We start from the raw sequence: 11,481 nt of genomic DNA, 5'->3' as shown, positions 1-11,481 counted from the left end.
TAAAACCTGGCGGGAGGCATCGTCTCGTGTAGCGTCGCCCCTGCCCCAACTGGAGTGGCCCAGTCTTTAGGGGACAGAGACTGCGAAGCACTTGGACCGACGGCGGACTACGACGGAACGCTTCAGCTCCGCCAACGGGGCACCCACGCTCTCGAAGGAGACATTTTCCGTTTCGCGGCAATTCTCCGCCGTGCCGTGACTCTTCTCGCTCGCAGACGGCGCTGTCGCGTCGAACCGCTTTCGGGGGCCACCCTTCTCCTCCCCGCTCCTCGCAAGAATCTGCCGATTCCCATTCCTGCGACGAAGCCCGGAAGGGCGCCCACACAGCTGCGGTGACGTGAACGAGCGACCAGCTCTGGAGCTCGACGTACTTCGAAGGCAAACAGCGCAAATTGCGATCGCGCTGGCTTTGCGCACGGCGCGGGAATCGGCCGGCGTTTCATTCCCACGTTTTCCGTGCACGCAAGCGTGCGCTTCCGACTCTCTCGCAAACGTGCGCGCTACATGGCAACAGACGTTCGCGCCTCGTGCTTGGACCGCTCTTTCCCTGCAGGTATCCGACTCCATCCTGCGGCGGTCTTACTAGAGGCGCGCACTCGTCACGCTGCAGTAGTATTGCCTCGTTTCCGTCTTTTCGAAGAATTGGCACAACGGTTTGCCACCGTCTCCCTCTCGTGAGGCCGCTGGCGCGTGGCTTTAGCGCTCAACGTACTGTCCATGATGCCGACGCGGTCAAAACGAGTCGACGGACGCACGTTCCATCTGTGCGCCGAAGTTCTTGATATGTGATCCGACCCTCAGACAGACGAAGCCAAGGGAAGACCCAAGGCCGCAATGTGCGTTCAAAGAATCAGTGCTCAGTGTGTCCTGCAATTCACACCAAGTCTCGCAGCTGGCTGCGTTCTTCATCGACCCGAGAACCGAGTGATCCACCGCTTAGAGTCGTGAAAAATAGTTTGTTCAATTCAGTACAGTACAACCAGGGTTTTAGGCACGTGGCGTCTCCCTGTGTGTGGTTTCGAAGAGCGCCTTTCGGCGTGCGCTCCTCCAGTCTCGCTCTTTCGGCGGCCGCGTCTCAGCAGCTGAAAGCCTAATGGCACTCCACTCCTGCTACTCGCGCGTGTGTTTTGCGCCCACGCCTTCCTCGCTTGCCCTCGAGGCACCTTATGCCGTTTGCGCGCACTCGAAGCCGGTTTTACCTGCCAACCATCCACCGGACCCGTGTGTCTCGTGTGCACGTTCACATCGCTCCACTAAAAATTGCAAAGAGCGACAGAGCCATGATTAGGGCTAAGCCGCTGTGGAGTCTTTAACGGCTACACGGCCACGGGCAGGGCTTCACCCCCATCGACGTGCTTCGCTTCAGTCAGCAGTAGGTTCATAGAAGGGCCTCAAACACACACACACTTTCGCATCGGCAGATCGCCGCAGCATAACCGCTGTTGATCCAACAGCCTACTTGAGACGAAAGACAAGAGCCCGGCGCGCGTACTCGCGCAGCTCTCCAAAACCACTCGGCCAGTGCCAGGGACGGCTCCCTGCGCCGGCGCCACAACAAGTCTACTTGAGGCGGAAGACGAAGCCAGCAAGGGCCTGGCCGCAAGTGCGTTCGAAACCGGGACTACAGTCCCTCGTCTGTCCGTACTTCCTCTTTCGACGTGCGGCGCCTTCCCAAAGCGCACAAGTCCGCTAACCGCAGAACGCTTCCGACGTAGCAAAGCCGCGTTTCCTTCGGTACTTCGCAGCAACGCCGCCTTTCCCTCGGCGGCGGGCGAATAGCCTGCAGACGTCGTCGCATTAAACCGCGATCTCGACACCTCGCGCGTCACGAGCAGGAGCCGACCGGCAGCCTCCGGCCCTTTCGGACTCGGTGGCATTTGCCGCGGAGGACGGGAGAGCACTTTAGGCCACGGTTCCTTCCGTACTTGGCAGCCGCACCCTCATACCGACAGTTCCATGACCGACCGAGCGCCACACCGTTCCTTTAGTACTTGGGTGGCAACAAAGTCGGGTCGTTACTCCATACTCGCCGCAGGAAGCGACCGGCAGCCGCCAGCCTTTTCAGACTCGGCAGCGTTTGCCGCGGAGGACGGGAGAGCGCTCGCACCACGGTTCCGTGTGTGTACTAAGCGGCAGCGGCATTAGCTCTCGACCGTCAGTTCCTTGACCGACCGCACGCTTCGCCGTTCCCCTCGTACTGGGCAAAGCAGCAGGTCGGGTCGTCTTACTCCCATTCCGCGCAAGAGCGCCAAAGCGGACAGAAAGCCCACCCAGTGTGCGTTACGCCGTTTCTACCCGCGGGCGCGGCCAAGCCAACCGTCCAAGGTTGCAGCCGGCGTCCACTGGGCGCAACAAATTTGGCACGGGGCGCCCCTCAAAATTCAGGCAGTCCCCGGCATGTTCGGGTATAGCCGTCCCCGCGTCCAAGCGGGGCCAGCGGCGGAAAGCGTCGGGCGCAGCGAGCTGCTTCACCCACACGGGGTAGAAACAATGGCGCTCGCCACCCTTCACAATCCGGTAATGATCCTTCCGCAGGTTCACCTACGGAAACCTTGTTACGACTTTTACTTCCTCTAAATGATCAAGTTTGGTCATCTTTCCAACAGACCGGCGCAACCGAAAGGCCGCGCCGGACATCGGTCCGAAGACCTCACTAAATCATTCAATCGGTAGTAGCGACGGGCGGTGTGTACAAAGGGCAGGGACGTAATCAACGCGAGCTTATGACTCGCGCTTACTGGGAATTCCTCGTTCAAGGGGAACAATTGCAAGCCCCTATCCCAATCACGAAAGAAGTTCCACGGGTTACCCAGTCCTTTCAGACAGGGATAAAGACACGCTGCTTCCTTCAGTGTAGCGCGCGTGCGGCCCCGGACATCTAAGGGCATCACAGACCTGTTATTGCTCTGTTTCGTGCGGCTAGGAGCCGCTTGTCCCTCTAAGAAGGTTGTAAGGTGCTGGGAACCCCGCACCTATTTAATAGGCTAGAGTCTCGTTCGTTATCGGAATTAACCAGACAAATCGCTCCACCAACTAAGAACGGCCATGCACCACCATCCACCGAATCAAGAAAGAGCTCTCAATCTGTCAATCCTCCCAGTGTCCGGGCCGGGTAAGTTTTCCCGTGTTGAGTCAAATTAAGCCGCAGGCTCCACTCCTGGTGGTGCCCTTCCGTCAATTCCTTTAAGTTTCAGCTTTGCAACCATACTTCCCCCGGAACCCAAACACTTTGGTTTCCCGGAAGCTGCCCGCCGAGTCATTTGAGTAACTCAGGCGGATCGCTGGTTGGCATCGTTTATGGTCAGAACTAGGGCGGTATCTGATCGCCTTCGAACCTCTGACTTTCGTTCTTGATCAAAGAAAACATTCTTGGCAAATGCTTTCGCAGTAGTTCGTCTTGCGACGGTCCAAGAATTTCACCTCTAGCGCCGCAATACGAATGCCCCCGTCTGTCCCTCTTAATCATTACCTCGTATTCCAAAAACCAACAGAACAGAAACGAGGTCTTGTTCTATTATTCCATGCAAGTTTATTCAGGCGACTCGCCTGCGTTGAGCACTCTAATTTTTTCAAAGTAAAAGCACCGGCCTTCTCGAGGCACACAATGAAGTGCACCAAGAAAGGACCGGCATGATGTTCAGTCCGAGCCGTCGCATCGGGTAGATGCACTACTCGTCTGGAACTGAGATCCAACTACGAGCTTTTTAACCGCAGCAGCTTTAGTATACGCTATTGGAGCTGGAATTACCGCGGCTGCTGGCACCAGACTTGCCCTCCAATTGATCCTCGTTAAAGGATTTAGAGTGTACTCATTTCAATTACGGGGCCTCAAAAGAGTCCCGTATTGTTATTTTTCGTCACTACCTCCCCGTGCCGGGAGTGGGTAATTTGCGCGCCTGCTGCCTTCCTTGGATGTGGTAGCCGTTTCTCAGGCTCCCTCTCCGGAATCGAACCCTGATTCTCCGTTACCCGTAACAACCATGGTAAGCAAGTAACCTACCATCGAAAGTTGATAAGGCAGACACTTGAAAGAAACGTCGCCGGCTCGTGGCCATGCGATCAGCACAAAGTTATCCAGAGTCACCACACAATACGGGCCGAAACCCGATCGATCTTGGTCTAATAAAAGCACCCGTCGCCCAAAGGGCTTCAGGCTCACTGCATGTATTAGCTCTAGAATTGCCACAGTTATCCAAGTAGGAAGAAACGATCTAAGGAACCATAACTGATTTAATGAGCCATTCGCGGTTTCGCCTTATTTCGGCATGTACTTAGACATGCATGGCTTAATCTTTGAGACAAGCATATGATTACTGGCAGGATCAACCAGGTAATCGTTCAACTGCGCGTCCAGCCTTTCAAGCAGGCCGGACGCCGTTTTTGCGATGCCGAGGCCACCTTCAGGCGCCCCAACACGCTTCGTTCTCGCAAAGGGTAGCACTTTGCACAGTCCGAGACGACGGCGTTCGAGCTCGCTACGGCGCCCTCCCCGCAGGGCCGGGTATCGCCACGCGGCAAGAAGCACGCAACATTCTCGATAGACCGGTTGTGTCGACTCGATCGCGGCTTGCGGTTTCTCTCGAGCCCGCAGCACTGGTGGACCGACCGACACTTGCAACGTAGCCGAGACGGCAAAGCCGCTAGGCGACGGGTCACGCCCGCGCCTTCGGCGCTTTCGTATTTGATTCGTCCGAGGACGATGCGGAACACACTTCGATATCGTGGAAAAAGCGTCGTCCGACAACCAGCCCCTAACGCATCAAGCGGATGAGGCTGCAGACGTCAGCTGTGGGATCCACGGGAGCGATACCGGGGACACGCTTGACGGGCACGAAGCCCGCCGCATATCAAACACCCAGGTCGCTTTGGGGGCGACTGCTCTCTGGGACCCCCATATAATAGCAGCGATAAGTACCCAGACCTCCATGGGGCCGTACTCGTGCCACTTTCGACGAGCGTTTGGCGAAAATCGTGCCGCCTCGTAACGCCGCGAGCAAGATTGAAAGCTTACCGTCGGCAGCACAATGCCGAAGTCGTGAAAGCGCAGCGCGTCTACCGAATGCGCGAACGGCAATTTCTCGCTAATGGCCAGTACGGTTTCCTGCACAATTGCCTTTCTGTCGCCCTACGGGGCCCCCGGCCGATCGATTCGAGGCACGCTAGCACGGCCCCTTCGCCATTTCCGAGCACGAGTGCGAACAGTGCGGGCGGCGTGCTCGACGCCCCGGCTGACGTCGTTTCGGACTTTGTCTCTTCGCGTGCTCGCGGCAACGCCGCGGCCAACGACGACGTCTGCGCGGTTCTTTGCCGGTTCCCGGCGTGCTATAGTGCAGCCCTCTGCAGGGTGACACCGGCTCCGTCGTGGCCGTGCGGCGGCTTGTACGCAAAAGTTGCGTCAAAGGCGTCGCGCTCGCGCCGCCCCGGCACACGCGGTTTCGGACTTTGTCTCTTCCAGCGCTCGCGTAGTCGTGGGCACGATTGTCGACTTCGGAACGGTGCGCGGACACCGCCACGAGCACGCGCAAGACGAAAATCGCACTACGGTACAATGTCGGCCGGGGCCCTACGGCCCCTTACAGTAGCAGCGATAAGTGCCCAGACCTCCATGGGGCCGTACTCGTGCGACGCGGCGGCGTACTGCGCCGAGCCGAGCGCCAATATTTGGCTTTTGCAGGGCGGATTCGAGCTCTGGCGATTGCCGCGGTACCGCCGCTCACCGATTCAAGGCACGCTAGCGCGGCCCCTTCGCCATTTCCGAGCACGCGTGCGAACAGTGCGGGCGGCGTGCTCGACGCCCCGGCTGACGTCGTTTCGGACTTTGTCTCTTCGCGTGCTCGCGGCAACGCCGCGGCCAACGACGACGTCTGCGCGGTTCTTTGCCGGTTCCCGGCGTGCTATAGTGCAGCCCTCTGCAGGGTGACACCGGCTCCGTCGTGGCCGTGCGGCGGCTTGTACGCAAAAGTTGCGTCAAAGGCGTCGCGCTCGCGCCGCCCCGGCACACGCGGTTTCGGACTTTGTCTCTTCCAGCGCTCGCGTAGTCGTGGGCACGATTGTCGACGTCGGAACGGTGCGCGGACTACGCCACGAGCACGCGCAAGCCGAAAATCGCACTACGGTACAATGTCGGCCGGGGCCGTACGGCCCCTTACAGTAGCAGCGATAAGTGCCCAGACCTCCATGGGGCCGTACTCGTGCGACGCGGCCGCGTACTGCGCCGAGCCGAGCGCCAATATTTGGCTTTTGCAGGGCGGATTCGAGCTCTGGCGATCGCCGCGGTACCGCCGCTCACCGATTCAAGGCACGCTAGCGCGGCCCCTTCGCCATTTCCGAGCACGCGTGCGAACAGTGCGGGCGGCGTGCTCGACGCCCCGGCTGACGTCGTTTCGGACTTTGTCTCTTCGCGTGCTCGCGGCAACGCCGCGGCCAACGACGACGTCTGCGCGGTTCTTTGCCGGTTCCCGGCGTGCTATAGTGCAGCCCTCTGCAGGGTGACACCGGCTCCGTCGTGGCCGTGCGGCGGCTTGTACGCAAAAGTTGCGTCAAAGGCGTCGCGCTCGCGCCGCCCCGGCACACGCGGTTTCGGACTTTGTCTCTTCCAGCGCTCGCAACCATGTCGGGGCCGACGCCGACGACTGCGTGGTGTTTCAACGATTGCCGGCGTGACACAATGCAGCTGCGTGCGGGATGCCAGCGATTCCGTCGTGTCCGTGCGGCGGCTTGTACGCAAAAGTTGCGTCAAAGGCGTCGCGCTCGCGCCGCCCCGGCACACGCGGTTTCGGACTTTGTCTCTTCCAGCGCTCGCGTAGTCGTGGGCACGATTGTCGACGTCGGAACGGTGCGCGGACTACGCCACGAGCACGCGCAAGCCGAAAATCGCACTACGGTACAATGTCGGCCGGGGCCGTACGGCCCCTTACAGTAGCAGCGATAAGTGCCCAGACCTCCATGGGGCCGTACTCGTGCGACGCGGCGGCGTACTGCGCCGAGCCGAGCGCCAATATTTGGCTTTTGCAGGGCGGATTCGAGCTCTGGCGATCGCCGCGGTACCGCCGCTCACCGATTCAAGGCACGCTAGCGCGGCCCCTTCGCCATTTCCGAGCACGCGTGCGAACAGTGCGGGCGGCGTGCTCGACGCCCCGGCTGACGTCGTTTCGGACTTTGTCTCTTCGCGTGCTCGCGGCAACGCCGCGGCCAACGACGACGTCTGCGCGGTTCTTTGCCGGTTCCCGGCGTGCTATAGTGCAGCCCTCTGCAGGGTGACACCGGCTCCGTCGTGGCCGTGCGGCGGCTTGTACGCAAAAGTTGCGTCAAAGGCGTCGCGCTCGCGCCGCCCCGGCACACGCGGTTTCGGACTTTGTCTCTTCCAGCGCTCGCAACCATGTCGGGGCCGACGCCGACGACTGCGTGGTGTTTCAACGATTGCCGGCGTGACACAATGCAGCTGCGTGCGGGATGCCAGCGATTCCGTCGTGGCGGTGCGGCGGCTTGTACGCAAAAGTTGCGTCAAAGGCGTCGCGCTCGCACCGCCCCGGCACACGTGGTTTCGGACTTTGTCTCTTCGAGCGCTCGCAGCGATGTCGAGGCGATCGCTTACGTCTGCACGGTTTCCGGTGTGCTACAATGCAGCAGTCTGCCGCACTACACCTCTTGGTTGCCGAGGCCAGCACGGCAATTTACTGAAGCGAGCGCATTGCGCCCAGGCGGCAGCGGACTTTGTGCTTTCGGGAGTGCTCTTGCTGTAAAATTTGAACGGCTGCAGCTGCGCGAAGCAAGTGTACCTATTTTCACTCTCTCTCTGTCTGCCTTTGAGGCGACTGTAATTTCACTTTAAACGCAACTGGAGGCGGGAGCAACCTGATGAGAGTAGGTGGACTTCGGTACATGTTGTAATTTAGAAATTGCTTTCAAGCTTTGAGGACATACACCTTCGCGCCATCTGCTTTCCCCGTCTCTTTGGCACTTTATAGTATGTGCTGCATGCTCTGCATTCCAAAGAAACACGCCTGTGTCTCTCCCTCTCTCACGTTCTTCTTCTTTTTGTAGCTGCTGTTGTAGAAGATGCTATGCTCTTTAATCGCTGTAACATAGAGTGCTTGCACAAGCCAACAACTGTTGCGCGTTTTTTTTTTTTTTTTTTTCTCTTCCCAAGACGTTTCTGCCATTATTCACTAACTCTCGTTCTTAGTATGCAATGGAGCGTTAGCTCGCGCCATCTACCTTTCTTTCTGTATTGCAAAGTCCGCAGGTTTTCCTAGTTCCGTACACAGATGGCGCTAATGCGTTTTGGCGCCAGGTTCGAACGACCTCGCTGTACTCGTGTTTCCCATTTGAATGTTTCAAAGGGGTTTGCGACAGGGGGTGGTTCTTGTGCAAGGCTGAGCTTTCCAGCTGCGTTTAAGCTATGCTAGCATGTGTGCGTATATATATATATATATATATATAAATACACAAACACACACACACACACACACACACACACATGCATATATACATACACACACACGGTAATGGTAAAGATGATGAGGTAGCACTTTTTTTTTTTTTTTTACAATGCCTGTGTTTCAGATGGCGATCTTTCTCCCCTCTATGTTTCCGGTGGGAAGGAGTGTGCAGCGTTTTCTATATTTATTTTGTCATTCACTTCTATGTTGCTCGTCTTCGTACATGGGGCATGCTACCTAATTCTACCGGTCGATTCGACACGTTGCGATCCGTCCCGGCCTGTGCCGTATCAAAATTTTCAGTGGGCCTTGCGGTAAATAAAAAGAAATGAAGGAAATGCGCGTAGTATATTACAATTGCACACGGGCTTGAAACGAAGCCCTCAAGGAAGGTCACCTTGAGCGGTCGCATTCAGACGGAAGTAAGCATTCCCCTGGCGCGTTTTTTTCCGCTCGCCTGTTCCGTTTTCTACGAGGTTGCCTTGGTTGGTTTCGCGTTACAAGCAAGCTTGCACTCGGGTCTCGTTTCTACGCGACAGCGTTTCGTTAACAGCGAAAGACTGAGGCGTTGCGAGTTCATCCGTGAGATAGGGAGCGTTGAGTCTGTACACAGGCTGAATTTTATAATATTGCCCACGCTGTTGCTGAGGTTACCCATGTCGGCAGGGCGCCCACAAGGCAGTAGTACAATGAAGTGAAGTGAAGGACATCGCTTCTCGGCCTTTTGGCTAAGATCAAAGTGTAGTATCTGTTCTTATCAGCTTAATATCTGATACGGGTTCTATATGGACCCACGATATTAAACCTATTTTTGGAAGTTGGCGGAGTGCTTGAAGCCTGCTTCACCTCCGCCGCAGGTCGGCCCGGTATTGCACTACCTCCGGGATCGGCCCCGCTCACTTAGGTGAGACTTCATTCAATCAAAATGAAGAGCACAAGCTCAACGCGAGCAGTGACTTGACACGCACCATTCCTATACTACACGCAACGATGCCGGTTCGCGGACCACGAGAGTAATTAAACTGCCACTCCATCTGTGTGTAGCGTCGCACTTGTTGCGTCGCAAATGGGACAGCCGCTCCAGCAAATTTCTAGTTATGGGCTTCGAGAAAAATTAATGAAAGCAAAAGAAAGAACCAGAATTCCTATTTGTCCGATGTCTCTGAATGATTGTCTCCTGTAAAGAGCCACTTGGGGGGATGGGGGGTAGGATTAGCCGTGGGGTTCGCAATCAATATGAATCCCACTCAAAGCCAACACTGGATTTTGGAGTTCACTATCGCTTGGATCCGTAAACCACCGCGGCCACGCAAGCTCGCCCTGCCGCCGAAATCCGCTGCCCAAGTGGAAGAAAGATTCCCTATGAAAGAAAAATAGAGTGCCCGATTTCTGGCAACTACTGTGCAGCCTTTGTGTACACATTTTCGCAGCAGTGGGACCGAGCGCCTCGAAAACAAACTTGTCGTATGCCCAAATGTGGCGAAATATATTCAAGGGTTAAAAGGTGCCTCATCTTTCTAACCTGTATGTTACGAAGACCTGTTGCTACCTTTTCATCATGAACATCATCATCATCATCATCCTGGCTACGCCCACTGCAGGGCAAAGGCATCTGCCATGATCCTCCAAGTACCCCGGTCAGGTGCCGATTGTCGCCATGTAGTCCCTAATCTAATCTGCCCTCCTAACTTTCTGCCACCCCCTGCTACGCTTCCCTCCTCTTGGAATTCAGTCTGTAACCCTTAATGGCCACCGGTTATCTTCCCCCCAGATTGCATGCCCTGCGCATGCCCATTTGTTTTTCCTGGTTTAAACTTTGGTGTCATTAACGAGCGTTTCTTCTCGCACACCCCAATCTGCTCTATTCCGATCCCCCCGTGACGCCACACCCATCATCCTTCTTTCCAGAGCCCGTTGCGTCGCCCTCAGTTACCCTTCGGTAATCCTCAAAGCTTTTTGTTGGGGCACTCGTGGCATCTTTCTCGTTTAATGAAGTCAAATTTTTTTCAGTTTTGGGGGAAAACTCAATGAGCTAGGCGCGATTGTGTCCCTGGCGCCGCTCTCAACAAGATGGCGGCGCCCATGCTTTTTGCCTGCAGGTTCGGCCCTACGCAGAACACGCCTGCCGGGCAGTGTAGCCACGTTGAAGGGGCAAAGCGTAGTGCAGTGAAGCGCTTGCTCGGGCGAAAAACGCAAATATGAGCCAAACAGGAATTTCCATTATTGGAAATTCCAGTTCAGTTTGCGCATTGCGTTCGCCTAAGGTAAAGAACACAAATGCGAGTGCCACAGCAGTCAAGTCAAAGCTTAGGATTGCGTATCATTTTTTTTTTTTTTTTTCTTTTCGTGCCTTTTACTCCTGGCCTGCGTGGCCCTAGCGCGCATGCACACGAAAGTAATGAAATGCTGAAAACACGAAATAATGCGGTGCGGCTGTATCATATCTATTTTGTGCGCTTTGTTCTTTGTGGACTACAGCGGTGTGCGTCATGAGAAAGTTTCGGTGCCCTTCTTGGGTGACCAGTGAAGCTATATTTAAAACCACATTGATTTGTACGGTTATTGCTACAAACTGCGTGTGGGTGTTTTTCTTTTTCGCTGCCAACGATGGGTTATCGCAACCGCGATCGGTTCTGCTGCTACGCTAGACGCGTGCTTGCCAACGGTTGGCTCTATACGCGACCCGCGACGCGTGGTCGGCACATTCAAGCAGTCAATTGCAAACCGTTCCAAGAAAAAGGATGTACTCCACTTGCCACCTAGTACGACGATTGTACTTTCTGACCCTCGAGGAAGCGCCGCCTTCCCACGTTTTCTATAATACGATAAGATTCAGAGCGACCGCGACCACTTGTCTTTGTCAATATCTCGGAAACGCTTTCTTTGTTTTCTTTTTTTTTTTTTTAAATCCAGATACTCAGACGCGCCCGTGTTCACGCGCACTTGTTCTCTCCGATAAGCAGGGAAGCTCGGTTGGGGTGGTGTCGGGCCTTGCGCATGCGCTGCTGAGCTCGTCGCTTCGCCGGCCGGTCGATGCTGG

At 56.1% G+C, this 11,481-nt stretch overlaps 3 non-coding genes across 3 annotated transcripts; 1 reads left to right on the top strand and 2 right to left on the bottom strand.

Moving 5' to 3' along the window:
• Positions 1–791: 791 nt before the first annotated feature.
• Positions 792–944, bottom strand: LOC140214573 (5.8S ribosomal RNA). Its single transcript, XR_011891510.1, has one exon. It is a non-coding gene; the product is annotated as a 5.8S ribosomal RNA (ribosomal RNA).
• A 1,574-nt stretch (positions 945–2,518) lies between these two features.
• Positions 2,519–4,333, bottom strand: LOC140214575 (small subunit ribosomal RNA). Its single transcript, XR_011891512.1, has one exon. It is a non-coding gene; the product is annotated as a small subunit ribosomal RNA (ribosomal RNA).
• A 4,816-nt stretch (positions 4,334–9,149) lies between these two features.
• On the top strand, positions 9,150–9,341 carry LOC140214583 (U2 spliceosomal RNA). The gene has a single exon (XR_011891520.1). It is a non-coding gene; the product is annotated as a U2 spliceosomal RNA (small nuclear RNA).
• Positions 9,342–11,481: the final 2,140 nt, after the last annotated feature.

This window comes from Dermacentor andersoni, unplaced genomic scaffold, assembly GCF_023375885.2.
Source record: "Dermacentor andersoni unplaced genomic scaffold, qqDerAnde1_hic_scaffold ctg00000482.1, whole genome shotgun sequence".
Classification (NCBI taxonomy): domain Eukaryota; kingdom Metazoa; phylum Arthropoda; class Arachnida; order Ixodida; family Ixodidae; genus Dermacentor; species Dermacentor andersoni.
This window is presented reverse-complemented; position numbering and strand designations above follow the sequence as displayed.